This window comes from Vespa velutina, chromosome 3, assembly GCF_912470025.1.
Source record: "Vespa velutina chromosome 3, iVesVel2.1, whole genome shotgun sequence".
Taxonomy (NCBI): domain Eukaryota; kingdom Metazoa; phylum Arthropoda; class Insecta; order Hymenoptera; family Vespidae; genus Vespa; species Vespa velutina.
The window spans coordinates 11,399,140-11,415,074 of NC_062190.1; the positions used below are offsets into that span (position 1 = coordinate 11,399,140).

Genomic DNA, 15,935 nt, shown 5'->3' on the forward strand with positions numbered 1-15,935 from the left:
CATATCTAATTGAGAAGAAAACGAGGGAACCTATTCACTAGATATTCCTAATTATATTCATTGAAAGTTTTATATTGGTTGGGGCAAAAAAAAAATGTAGATATATAGAAGATTTTTAAAATCAATTATTCCTTTCTCGAAAATTTTTAGGATTTTTTTTCCTTTTTTTTTTTTTTTTTTCTTTTTTCGTCCAAATTGTAAAACTATCAAACCCAAAAACTTTTGACTCCATTCAGACTATTGAGAATCGCTTGAACGTCATAAAAAAAAGAAAAGGAATAAATAAAGAAATAAAAAAATAAAAAAAGAAAAAAAAAAGAATTTAAGAAGAGAAAGCCTTTTCACTGGATTATATTCGTTAAAAGTTTTATACAGAATGAGGCCAAAAGTGTCGGTAGATGATTTTTAAAAATTAATTATTCCTTTTTTCGAGACTTTTTAAGCTGATTTTTTCCTTTTTCAAATTGTAAAACTACAAACATAGGAACTTTTGATTTATCCTTTATAAGAATTGTTTGAGAATCGTAACAAAAAAAAGAAAATAAAAATAAAAAAAAAAAACAAAGAATAGTTAAGTTATCAAAGAGATAGTCTTTTTCACTAGGTACTCTTAATTGTATTCATCAAAAGTTTTATACAGGGTGGTCCTAAAAAAGTTACTAGGTGATTTTTAAAAGTCAATTACTCTTTTTCCGAAACTTTTCAAGCTAATTTTCTTCTTTGTTATTTTTTTTTTCCTTTTTTTTTCCAAATTATAAAACCTAGAAAAGCTTAGGAAGCTTCGGTCTAATCTGTATAAGAATCGTCAAAGAAAAAGAAATAAATAAAAATAATAAATAAAAAATAATAAATAAAAAATAATAAATAAAAAATAATAAGTAAAAAATAAAAGTTGTCATAAAAAAAAATGCTTTAATATTACTTTCTAAATGGCTGAACTTAAATATCACAATGAACAAAAATATTGTGAGTAACTTGTTCTCTCTCTCCTTTTCTCTCTTTATCTCCTTACTATATAAGAACTCGACATCTCAAAGAGTATTTCAAGGAAATTTTTTTAAAGTCCATAAACGCGATACATCCTTGTTATATTCCAGGTATTTATTGCTTTGTTTCGTTAAGGTAATAAAAAAGAAAATAAAAAACCAAATTATAGTTTCTCTCTGTCTGTCTCTCTACTTGACATTCAACAACTTAACTCCATCGAAAAAGCTAATACAAATTTGAAAATTTCTATTCCTACATATACCTTTCGGCAAGTATTTAATTGGGATATAATATCGAGGTCACATGGGCCATTAATTAATATCACGTGTTGTTAACTCTTATATTTTTAGAAAGCCAAATTACAAGTTTTCTATCACGTTCGATTTATTATTTTCATGTTCGGCTTAACGGACGTTTCAGCTTTTTAACAAATTTTTTATTTTTATCCACGTCTAAATGAGAGAGATTTTTACACGCAAGTGAATTATCGATAAAACCGTCAAGTTATAAGAAAGAAGATGAAAATGTTTTTTTTTTTTAGCCTTTTTGTATTTTCTTTTTTTTTTTTTTTACGTATGTATGCGCGCGCATTGTATACGATTGTTCGTATATCTTCATTTATCTATTACAAACAGATGAGGATATCACGAAATTACAGAATCAAGATGGCCTGAAAACGTCGCGTACCAATTACTTATTCTTTTGATATAAACTTAAGGAAAAAGAAAATATTACAAGAGGCGAAGAAAGCCAACAGTCTACGTACATAAGTACATACGTACGTATGTACGTTCAACTCTAATCTCACGTTCACGGTCACGCGAATCTAAAGGAACGATGAAAAGACCTTTTTAGTCCGCCATTGAGTCGGTAAAACGGGAAAGAATCTTTTATCGTGAATGTAAGGTTTCTTCTTCGACGAAACAAAAACTTGAAAAAATGAAGACGTCTGCGGAAAAGAGATTTATATATATATATATATATATATCTTTTTGATGATTCTTTTTTAAAAGGAACTAAATGTATTTTAAATAGAAACGAAATTCAGCTGGGAAATACATTTACGATGTACCTCGTCTATACTACGATGTTTATTTCACTTTCGTGAGACTTTTAAAAATCGAATAGCAATTCGTACTATATCTTTAACACAAAAAAAAAAAAAAAGAAAGGGTAGAAAAAAGAATCTAATCTCAAAATTACGATCAATTCGAGATATAATCATCGAAAAAATATATTTACTCGAAAATAACTTCGATGAAAACAATTCACAATCGAACGGTCGATCGAATATCAAGAAATAAATCTATCGATATTCTCACGATAATTTTTTTTTTTCTTTTTTCTTTATTGTTTTTTTTTTAAGCATCAAGTTATTTATAAAATGACTATCCTTGTACGAGATATATTTTTATTAAAATACACATCTAAACGTTCATCAAGGACATACTATATTCTATAAACGTGGAAGTAATGAAAATGTATTTTTCGCCTGTATGCGGTAAATTATTAAATATAACCATGAAGACCGAGAGAGAGAGAGAGAGAGAGAGAGAGAGAGAGAGAGAGAGAGAGAGAGAGAGAGAGAGAGAGAGAGAGAATGTCTTCCTACGAAATCTAATTGCGAATCTAGGACGGTAAAGAAAGATTAGGACGTTGCAAGAGCCTAAAAGACACGATTAACGGTAAATTTAAAGCGATGCGAAACTTCATGTAAATCTACAACACCTACGCTACTGTTCGAGATATACTTGTGAATGGCAAATGTTATATACATACATTCATACATATATATATATATATATCGGTTGCTTCGATTTACATATGGTAAAGCTACTACCGAGCTTGGTATGCGCCATTCTTTTGCGGTAAAACGACACCGTGCATAAATCGACAACGTTTCTCGTTAAATTCCACTATACCACAGGTTATTGTACTCTCTAACAGAAAATACCACCAATAGAACGGAATGGATTTTCTGAGCGTCGTATGTGTTACAAGCTCGCAAATAAATCATTACATGAACTTCGTTCAAATATAAAAAAACAAAAAAAAACAAAAAAACAAAAAAAGAAATAAATAAAAGAAAAAAAAGAAGAAAAAAAGAGAGAAAAAACAAAGGAAGAAAGAAAGAGAGAATAATAAGGAAACAAAAAAAGAATATTTGAGAAAAATTCATTACCTATACGATATATCGACCTAAAGATTGATTTTTTTTTTATTTTTATTTTTTTTTTTTTTTCTCTTTCAAATTCTGAAGCACAATCTAGTAAGCAAATATTTTCAAGAGATTCGCAAGTAGGTGATGGCCGTAGTAAAAATAAAATAATACACGGCAAAGTATCGTGCAACAATCCTGCAATCACACTTAATGCAAATTAAGCGTAGGTAGATCGATCTGTTCACTTCGTGACTTTTGTATCAGCATAATTACGATTTGTTATTTTTCGATGTCGAACAACGATCGATCATTCGATCGACCGTTCATGATCTTTTTCCCCTCTCCCCTTTTTTTTTCTTTCTTTTTTGTTGTTGTCAACGAAACTGAAAGAAACAATTCGACGCTAAAGAATAGAATTAGAAACGAGTGAAAAAGTGTAATGGGGGAGTGGAGGGATGGGGGAAGGGAGAAAAAAGAATTCCCCGAAGAGATCGAGACTCGCCTTTTCCGTGCTGACTTTCCATATCGATCGACAACCGATACGAACCATAAACGGATGTAACGGATTCGCAACGACGCGAAAATGCAGCACGTGCATGCAGCTCTCTATCTCTATGTGTTATACGCGTTTAACAATCATAATGTATCGTCGTCGATGGCGTGGGTGAACCTGATTGAGAAAATAAGCTAGAAATATATTTTTAAAAATATAAGAAAAAAGAAACAAATCAATGTGCGTAGAGAAAAATGTCGAAGAAAAACAACAGCTGATTTTGTAGATCAATAACACCACTCCTATTTATTCTTTCAAGAAAAGAAAAGAAAAAAAAAAAAAGGAAAAGAAAAAAAGAAACGTTACTTTAAAGAGTATGTTTGAAGAGGAGTATAAATGAATAGTATAATATGCCCACCAATATCTTTGTAATTGAGAAAATAAAATAAAGAAATATATATATATATATATATATATATATATATATATATATATATATATACATATATGCGTAGAGAAAAATGCCAAAAAACAACTGATTCTGTAGATCAATAATACATACACATAAACAAAGTATAATATGCCCAGCAATATCGTCTTGATTAAGAAAAAGTAAAATAAAAAAAAAAAAAAAAAAGGAAAAAAGAATGAAAGAAAAAAAATTAATACATACGGTGGAGAACGAATGAAATAGCTGATTGATCAATAAACGATACTTTTGATAAGTGAAAGTATGCTGATCAATATCTTTCTGATTGAAGAAAGTAAAGCAAAAAAAAAAGGACAAAAAAAAAAGAAAAAGAAATTAATGTGTTCACGAGAGAACGTTAAAAACAACTGATTCTATAGATCAATAATATCTAAACGATATTTTTGATATATACACGAAGTATAATATAATGAATTCACTAATATATTTTCTTCCTCGAAGTTGCATCACAGCCAATTGTATTGTCACTTTTGCTAATGAAAATTTCTGTTTACGATAGCTATGTCTAGAAAGAAGTATCCTTGTCATATTTCCATATTTATTACAACACATTATAAGGATTCCATTAGAAATATGAAGATCTACGTAGGAGCAATCTTACAATGTATAATAATATATAACGTCGTATCGATTTCATAATGTTTATATAATATATCCTAACATCGACCTGAATAATATCTTTTATTTTTCAAGAGAACCTTACGAATCATTTACTTGAAATATTCGATAAAAATAAATAGTTTAAAAGAAGTCGGATGAGAATGCCTTTAGATGAATATATCATAATCGTACGAGTTATTACAATGAATCTGAATCAAGTTCGAGAATAAGAATAAGAGAACGTAAAGAAGGCTTTGATAACTTCCTGAAAAAAATCAAGAAATGTTGATGATATTTATGTACATACTATATATATAGATACTATTATATATCTATGTATGTATAGTGTACACGAAGGGTCTTCTCTCTCGTAGCTTTGGGTACGAGTCCACTCCGTACGTGGAACGACTAGCTGTGACCCTAATAACCTCGTTGGCTGTTCCCGACGATCAATTAATTATCGCCTAATTGGCGTTAAAGCGAGCGAGTATCGTCGCGATAGACCTGCAGGCAGAGCTCTCCAGAACGAGATCCAATGACGGCGATGGTGATGGTGATAGTGATGGTGATAGTGATGGTGCTGGTGATGGTGGTGGTGGTGGTGGTGGTGGTGGTGGTGGTGATGGTGGTGGTGATGGTGTGTTCTACCTACGAGTATTTAAAATTTGCCTACGTGCTCAAATTTTTTGGGATGTGAAAAATGTTTCTCCTTTAACTACTATCGTTAACAGAATTCGAGAAAGATAATTAATTAAATTCATACGTTGTCGTGTTTTATGTTGTTTACTTGCTTTCTTTTTCTCTCTCTCTCTCTCTCTCTCTCTCTCTCTCTCTCTCTCTCTCTCTCTCTCTCTCTCTCTCTTAATATTAAAATATTAATATGTTTAGATATATTGATATTCTACTTTTACAAAGAGAAAGAGAAAGAGACATTATCTTTGAGTAGAAAATTGAACGGCACAATTGACTTGAAAAAAAAAAAGAAATAGAAAAGAGAAAGAAAAACAGAAAAAGAAAAAAAATTGGAACACAACATCAAAGAGACACGATTATCGGTACGAGGCCTCGACTGAGTAACAAGACGATATAATGGAAACTCTGTGACTCGCCGTTTTTGGCGACAGAAGTGTTCTCTTTCATTTCACGATTTCGTTGAGCTAACGGGTGCACTTCTGTTCAAGGACTGATAGAAGGACGCTCATGAATCCATTAAAAAGGATGAATCATTACGGGGATTTAGGTCCGATCGACGGATAATAAGTTTGCCCTTATTGGATCATACATCCTTTACTCGTTCTTGTATTTTCTTTTTTTTTTTTTTGGCTTTCGTTTTCTTTTTTTCTTTTATCCTTCTTCTTTCCTTCCTTCCGAAGATGCTTTATAAATAATTATTAACGAATCAATCGATTTTCAATTTGGGTCAGGGAATTTGTTTTACGTCAGATTAATCCTCTATAACGTTATGTAACTTTGAAATCGGACGTACGCTTATAATTCTATATTTTATGTAAGTTACATCGACGCGAACTTATTTGTTACCTTATATACGAAGTTTTGCAATTTTGTTTTTCTCTGTAGAAAGAGTTTCTTTTTTGTTTTTTCCTTTTTTTTATAATATATTATTATTATACTATACGATACTATTTTATACTATACTATATTATACTATATTATTTACAGTATTATTTTACTAGTATAAAATAATAGTAAAATAAAGGATAATATAAAATGTTACATTATATATATATTAATATGTTTTTATCATTCTATAATATTCTATATATATATATATAGTACAATTACGTTTGTATTAAGCTAATTATATTTAGTACACTATACTAGCATACATATGTAATACTAAACTTTCACATTACATAATTTGTTTGGTAGGTACGACCAAAAATTACGTTGTAGAGAGTTAACGATTAATTAAATCATGCTCTGTTAATTAACGCACCTAACGAGTTTCGATAGAGAGAAAAAAGAAAAAAAAAGAAAAAGAAAAAGAAAAAAAAAAAAGAAAGCACTAATGCAACAAACTCGTAACTATGACTTCTGCACATTGCACTTCCTGAATTCGACTTTTGTCTCCCTCCATTTTTTTTTCTTTCTTTTTCCTTCACCTGTCCTACCCTACTGTAAAATCCGATGTAGCAGTATATTCGTAAGATGAACGAGCTCGATGACTTTTTTCAAAAATGTACTAATTCTAAAAAAAAGATCTAGGAATTCTCTCTCCCTCTCTCTCTCTCTCTCTCTCTCTCTTTCTAGGTTGGTCAATCTATCGAGGTCTCGAAATTCATCGGTGTATTTTATCTCACTGATCTTCGTTTCTAGCTATCTCTTAGGAGAGAAGAGAAGCCAACTCTCAAGACGGCACACGTCGTCGTTCGTTCGGCCGACTTCGTCGAGTGTCGTTCGTTCTCCGAGCAGTGCTAAGAATACTGCGGGCAGCCATATTTGGCAATGAGACCGCGTGGCCACGGCACGTAGCCCGCGAACTTACCCGAAAGGCTACTTCTTCTTCTTCTTCTTCTTCTTCTTCTTCTTCTTCTTCTTCTTCTTAACCTTCTTCCTTCTCTTTTTTTAAAAGAAAAAGTAAAAAAAAAAAAAAAAAGAAAGAAAAAGAAAAAAGTTAAGAGGATAACAAAAAACAAAACTATCGTTGTTGACCACCAATTTTTTTTCCTAATCAAATTTTCTGCATCGCTTGTTCTCATAGACATTCTTAAAATCTCTCCTTTTTCCTTCTTTCTTTTCAAGAGGAAAGAAAAAAAAAGAAAAAAAGTTAGAAGAATAAAAGTATGATCGTAATAATTACTAATTTTTTTTTTTTCTAATCGGATCTTACGCAATGACTTTTTCGAAAAAATTCCGAATTTCTGCCTTATCCTTCTCGAAAAAAAAAAAAAAAAAGAAAAAGAAAAAAATGAAGAAAAAAAAATAAAAAGAAAACATTTAATTATGAACATAAGTACGATTATAACTATCACCAATTTTTTCCTAATCAATTTTTTTTTGCGCAACTTCTTTGAAGACATTTTGAAACTCAGCCAATCTGTCTTTGGTATCAACGACGTGGCCTAAATGAAGATGCAAAAAAAAGAAGAGGAAGAGACGTAACCTCGGTTGACCCTTTTAGATAATCCCTCGTAAGAATGTTATTGGCCGATCAAGATAAGAAGAGAGAGAGAGAGAGAGAGAGAGAGAGAGAGAGAGAGAGAGAGAGAGAGAGAGAGAGAGAGAGAGCAGAGTACTTCTTTCCGTTTATAAATGGACCACGGTTCAAACTCCTCCAGAATTAACTCAGATTTAATATGCGATCGATGATGTAGAGAGAGAGAGAGAGAGAGAGAGAGAGAGAGAGAGAGAGAGAGAGAGAGAGGGGAGAGAAAAGAGAGTCCGAACGAGTTTGCACTTTGGGCTATAAAAAGTCGAGCAAGGGTTGTTAACCTGTTAGAAAATTGCAAGAACTTTATAAGAGAGAGAGAGAGAGAGAAAGAGTTAGAAAGAGGGTTGATCGATTATGTTTCATCTTTTCACTTAAGATTTATTTTATTACTATTTTTATTCTTTCACGTATATTCCAAGTAAATGTGTGTGTGTGTATGAATATATAACGTACGATATATATATATATATATATATATATATATATATGTCGTACGTTAGAAACTAACCTGTCAGGATGATAGTATTTTGAGAAGAACATGTGTCTTTACAGAATAGACGGATATGATATTTATCTATGTACATATATATATATATATGTATGTTAGAATATGTTACATCAGATAACAGATTCTATTACGAGTCTAGTTCATTGAATAATTAGAGATACAATGAGAATAATAGGAAGATCGATAATGAGTTATTAAAATGATAATGATTATGAGAATATTCTAATAATAATTGAGTTTACAAATCAATAGTAGGAGAGAATTTCGAAAGTTGCGTTTAATAACGATTCGTCGTATATAATTAGATTTCACTTTCAATTACAAAGCACTTTTGAATCAATGTCCAATCTATGCCAATATGTACACACACATACACACAAACACACAAACACACATACATATATGTATGTACATACAACTTGCGAAATAATTTGTGAGAGACAAGGCATCGTATGCGAAAAGTCAATTGCTATCACCTATTACCCCTTCTCCTATTATTTTCAGTTAATCGGTATGAAAGGTTAAAGGATAGTATTATATGTAGGGTTGCGTCGCGCCCACCTTTCGATTTGTAGGTCAGGTCAAAGAGGGGTGTGGTAAATGGTTTAAGTGCTGATCTTACAATGATTTATAGACTACCTATGTCTAAACTATATAATATCCATCAAGACACACTTTAAAGGTACGTTCAGATTGACCGAGTTAAAACTAAAATTTTGTCAATATCAACCTTTAATAAATATTTCATTTCTTTATTATTTATTTATTTATTTATTTATTTATCTTTTTTTTTTATTTTACTTTAATATAGAGAACTTTCACATTCTCAAAGGGACTTTGTAGAGACCAATGTAAAAAAAAAAAGGAAAAGTGGAAGAGCACAAAAAAAGAAAAAACAAAACAAAGAAAACTATAGTAATAAAAATAAAAAGAAAAAAGAAGAAAAAAAAAGGAAAAGATGATAACGATGAAAAGGGCAACGACGAATGCGTACGATAAAAAAAGTTAAGGTGGTTGTTTTCCTGAAAGAGGGGAGGAAGGATAAGATGAAGGGAAGGTGATTGGAGAGGAAATGGTGGAGAGCAAGAGGGGTAGTAGAGAGGCTTAGAGTCAGAGGCCTGGCAACATAAACGGCAGTGAGAGTGAATGGATCGATGAAACCGTCTCGGCGGTGCGAAACACCATCGGCCAAAACGACGACGCACGTCTCGTGGACCCCAGAAGATCCCAGAAGATGGATCTCGGGGCACTCTGCTCAATGATATTTCAATCGTTTGTGGCTATAATAAAATCCAACGAGTGATCAAAGATCTATAATTACAATCTCGTTTACGAAATGCGAATCTTCCGAGTCTTTTTTTTTTCTTTTTTTAATGAAATCAAAATTAAAATAATTAACATAAAAAAAGAAGATAGTCATAGATATGTACAATGAGCCTGTAACTTAATAATATTGCAATTGTTTATCACTAATAGCCGGTTGTATTAATTCTTCGAGAAAATTTTCTAGAAAAAAAAAAAAAAAAAAAACGAAAGAAATGAAATAAAATTAGTTTTATTATTATTATTTCGACCTCGACAAATCCTAGCCTAATACGCCTAATATTCTTAATACGTAGTAATACAGCAATTGTTTATCCTCTATAATCCTGTTGTGTGTTCCTCCAAGAAAATTTCCTAGAAAAAAAAAAAAAAAAAAAAAGAAAAGGAAAAAGAAAAGAAAAAGAAAAAACAGAAATTAAATAAAATTGATTTTATTGAATAATAAAGAAAAAGAAATAATAAAAGAAAAAAAAAGATTAATCGCCTTGACCACGGCAAATCCTAGCCAATTATTTGTAGCGGGCGCACAGACACACACACACACACACAAGCACACATAAATGTTTTAATATTCAAAAAGTTTAAGCAAATTATCAGACGCTACTAACGACGAAGTCAAAGAAATAATCTCTGTGCGGAAAGATTTGCCAAAGCTTTTTGATATCAAAAGCCGATAAAAGTAAATAGACAAGAACGATGGTAGAGTAAGTGCCTTCGAGGAGTTTCTTGTTAAGGAGTCCTCTTAATTGAAACGCTCTTCTTCGTGTCACCGACACTACAAATCTCCCTCTTCTTCATTCGAGTCACAATTGTGTCGGGACCGCCATATTTTTGGGATTCTACATCAACTATCTTTGATTCGTCGTGTGTCGTATATGCCAATTATCTTAAAAAAGAAAAGAAAAAAAAATAATAAAAATAAAAAAAAAAATAAAAAAAGAATAAAAATAAAAATAATAAAAACAAATAATAAAAAAAGAAAACAAAAAAAAAAGGAAATTCTTTGACATTCCCCGAAGGAATGAACTAAAGAAATTTTCTTTTGTCTTGGAGAGTTAACGTTTTATTTTCAGTCAAAGTGCATCTCGACTGTGTCTTATCGATTATTCGACGTGATACAAAAGGGAAAACTTTTATCGAAGGTATTGAAGGTATTGAAGGTATTGAAGATAGTACTCTAAGAAATATGTGCTCTACTACGTGATATATATATATATATAATATATATTATATATATAAAATGTATATCAAACTTCGTGACCCCAACCTGGCCCAATTTGAATCTTCCTAGCAACAACTACTACAACATCCATTCTCTTTTTTCGACGCAACGAAATCAATTTTGAAAGTGGTTTTAAACTTCTAGGTCAGAACTGTATATAATAGATACATACATACATACAAACATACATATATACATACGTACGCACACAAAATATACGCGACGCGAATTTGAACGGTAAGATCATACAACATCTTTACGCATTCTATGAACACGTAGATAATTTATATTAATGTTGAAACGTTAGCATAAATAATCCAACATCGCACGTAAACGTGTGGTAATAACGAAATGACAAAGAAATGTCTAAAATAGCGATGACTCTTCCTGTAATATCAAATATACTGGATTAGAAAAATATATTTATAACTCGTCAGTTGTCATCAATATTTATAACAAAATTCAAAAATGTATTAAATTATTCCTTCGTCTCTCTCTCTCTCTCTCTCTCTCTCTCTCTCTCTCTCTCTCTCTCTCTCTCGCTCTCTCTCTTTTACTTTTTCTAATACATATTAACGTCAGATTTATTCTTTATAGATATAGGGTGGGCCAAAAGTTCTTAGGAGTTTTTAGTTTTACAATTGGAAAAAAAAAAAAAAAAAGAAAAAAGTAAATGGCCTGAAAAGATTCTCGATAAAGAATTTTTTAAAATCACTTAGAAACATTTTGTCCAGTCTATATTCATAACTATTACATAACATACAAAAGATGAACGTCCTATTAGATGTATTCTTTAAAAAGTATATATTACAGTATCGATATCCTTTCTATTAGTACATATTAATTACTCGAGAAATGACCCAAAAATCGTTATAAAGTTCACATAAAAAAGATCTCTTTGAATGTGCCAGACAAGCACTTCTAAAATTGCGACTCGAGTAGCAAGCTCAGCGCTTTTCGCGTCTTAAGAGTCTACCAGCGGCAGACCGGTAGTGTTCTTCGAGTAGAAGACTTCAGAGATTTACTTAAGGTCGAGACATCAAACGTGCGAATGTACGAGTGAATAGAAAAACAAAAAAATTTCTTCCGATATTTAATAATTTATTTAATTATCTTTCGAACGATAAAGAGGTGCACATTTTTCTATTAAAATTTTCCATTAAAAAAAAAAAAAAAAAAAAAAAAAAAAAACAAACAAAATAAATAAATAAATAAATAAATAAATAAATAAATAAATATATAAATAAATAAAAATAAAAAAGAAATTGTATAGGAAAAAAAGGAAAAATTTGTTCCCTTCGTCGTCATCATCATCAAGAAATAAAATAAACTAAGGAAAAAGTAGTCCATTAATTTTTTCATCGATTAAATAATCAAGGAGACGCGAGTTAAAAATAAAGATCCTCGAACGTGTTGGAATTATGAAAAAAAAAAAAAAAGAAAAAATAGAAAAACAGAAACGAAAAAGAAAAAAGGGAAGGAAAAGAGATGAACAAAAAAAATAAAGAAATCAATACTTGAAATCCAAAAGGATTTATGGGATAGGGACCATTTATTAATTCTGCGTGAATAAGAATATATGTTTTCTCGAGACAAAACGGACAACAGTAAAGAATTTGTCCGAGAATCTGGGACAGTTTGATCGATAAAAGCGTAAATGTTGCAGCAGGGTTTCCTTGACTGGTACTCTTAACATTTTTCCAGCCTACGGGTAAGGGTAGATTCCTAGTCGTCGTACCTACTTACTTCTCGTGAAACGGAAAATAAGATATCCGATGTAATTTTCAATATATACATATATATATGTATATACGTAAGTATGTGTACGTACATATACATATATAACGATTTCATATAACACGATTCATCACGAAGATGGAAAATTTTTTCCTCTTCTTGGTTTATTCTAAAAAAAAAAAAAAAAAAAAAAAAAAAAAAGTAAAGGAAAATAAAAAGAAATATCCTAAGCTCTTCGTGCCACGAAACGATTAAAGTGTATAATTACTTAGACAGATATAAACGCTTAGAGAGAAAGATGAGCTTATCGCATGAGTACTATATATAATACTGTATAGAACATATTGTGTCTATATATATATATATATATGCATCATACATACGATTGTATTGTATTGTTTTTACATATATACATACATACACACCATTGTATTGTATTGTTTGTACATATATACATACATACCATTGTATTGTATTGTATTGTATTGTATTGTATTGTATTGTATTGTATTGTATTGTATTGTATTATATATACATATACATATGCATATGCACACGATACTAAAATATATAAATAGATAAATATATCGTTCTTATAAAATAATCGTAAAATTGCTTTATGTACGCATAGCGCATAGATAGATAGAACAAGGATTATACCATCGACTCGTGCACCAACGCAGCTCATTACCTTTTCACGTTGACGAGTCACGTTGTTGGGAGAATACTACTAAACACGTGAAACATTTACCATCATTTGTCTCGATCGCATAGTTTTTCTTTTCTTCTATTTATCCAACGAAATAACAAACAGAAAAAGAAAGGAAAAAAAAAAGAAGGAAAAAAAATGTTCGTCATTCAATTAGCATACGAATTAATTAATTCGACATTAATCAACTACCCATACGAGTCGTAATTAAAGGAGATCATTTCTACGAAACGTTATTATTACCATTATTATTATTAATTTCCAACAACTTTTTGTTTCATCTTAAATTCTAAATGATCCTTTCAATTTCGCAACTTGCGTTATGCCGTTTAATAAAAAAAAAAAAAAAAAAAAAAAAAAAAAAGAATAGAAAAAAAAGAAAAACAAAAAAGATAAAAAAATAGCCTTACATCTTAATATTTCAAAGGGATTATTACCTTGACACCGATCTTTACCTACCAAATATGCCAATCTATTGTCTAACTCACATCTCTCTGACTTCTACTCTCTGACATTAGACCGTATCGCTGTTGCTCGTTCAAGGTCATGGAACGTCTGCAGCGTCCATACCGATGATGCAACGTTGTATATGCTGCACCGACACACAGGATCGATAACGTACGATATGATGATACATTTCGGACATTTCTATGAAAACTTTATACACTAAATTATCTTTACAATTATCTTAAATGAATTGTGAAGTATAAAAAGCTCTACAATATGCATATGTGTGTATATAAATATATATATATATATATATATATATATATATATATATATATATATATATATACACACACACACGCACACACAATGCATATAGTACAGAAGTTCTCAAGTGATTTTAAAAATCAATTATTCTTTTTCGAAATTTCGTAAGGCTTGTAGTTAAGCTTTAAGTAGTTTTGAAAAAAAAAAGTCTGGAAGAGGAAACAAAGCAACAAACAAACAGAAAGAAAGAGGAAACAAAAATAATTAGACTAAAAAATTTCGAAAGAAAGTAATTGACTTTTAATATCGTCTTAGAAATTTTTCACTGGCCTAAAAACATTTCGGTCAACTTGTACATATACGTATACCTATGCATATGCATATACATATATATCATTGACCTAGGAATTTACATTTCAACCTTAGTAAATGTATGTATGTAAGTCAAAGTCTATTTTACATCTTTGTCACATATAAATCAGCTTTAAACTGTAATGAATCATGTATGTATATGTATGTATATATATATATATATATATACATATGTATGTATGTATGTATGTATGTATAGATATCATTTTACTTCGAATCGAGTACGAAACCTTACTACGTGCCAGGTCTTCTTCCATATTACGTGTTCTAAAAATTGCTCAAAATTTGTCGAAAATCTAAAAGAAATCTTATTTGAAATAGTCTGACGAAAACATAACCGTTCAAAGATTCTCAAAGCAATTGAGTAATAATTAGCCAGTTGTACTAGCTATATATATATATATATATATATATATATATATATGTATTGAAATTAATTCTGTTATGCATTTTTTGAAATTCGCGCTATTAAATGATGTACATTTAGCAATATTTAATTACCTTTTCAACTACTTTTATTTTGTTTCGTTCCGATACTTAACGCATTCGAAAAGAAACTTTAAATATATTTTATGCTCGATTAAATCTCGATTAAATTATTTCGAACCATCTGACTTATTTTCATTATCGTCATAGTAATTTTTATACTTTTTTGTTTTTTTTTAGTTAACGTAAAAAAAAAATTTAATTCGATATTCAATACTTTAGTTTAAAATATATTGAAATTCTCTTTTTGATGTAACGATATTTTGAAAATAATATATTAATATAAACCTTTAGTATCGAAAAGATAAATTTTTCTAATCTCCTTTTTAAATTTTACAATACAATGCCATGTGATACATAGTAAATCAAAATGATTTGATATTACATACATAATCATTTGAATCTCCCTCTTTATCTAATGTGACATTGTCAACATTACGAGAATATAATGAAAAAATTAGCTTAAGTTACTACGAGGTAATAAATATATATATGTACACACATAATAAATAATGTTTCACGAATGTAACATTCTATCCGACATTACACATAACTTCGATATCTCGTATCATTTAATATATTTAATTAACTACGGTAAGATAAGAGTAACTATCTCTATTTTCAATTACCATTTAAATTACGCGTACGCAACGTATAAAAACCTAAATAATTTGTTTTCTAATTGAGCTTGCGCCTTGCGAAATTGTTGAAAACGAATATATGTGTGTGCATGCATCTGTTTTTTTTCTTTTTTTTTTTTTTATTTAAATGAGTTATAGAAAAGACAAAAAGGAATCAAAAAGTGTCGCTGTCATATCCGAAAATCGACAATCGTTAAATAGGTAAACAGTGACGATAAAATCTAAACAAGATGCTTATAAAATATATACATATATGTATATATATATATATATATGTATACAATAAATCGAGTGAAATATAAAGAAGATGGGATAGGGGA

General features: G+C 30.0%; 1 protein-coding gene across 1 annotated transcript in view; it reads right to left on the minus strand.

The window, feature by feature from the left end:
* LOC124947976 overlaps positions 1-15,935 on the minus strand; it is a 45,949-nt gene that overhangs the window by 29,760 nt on the left and 254 nt on the right. The gene's annotated exons all lie outside the window — the stretch shown is intronic.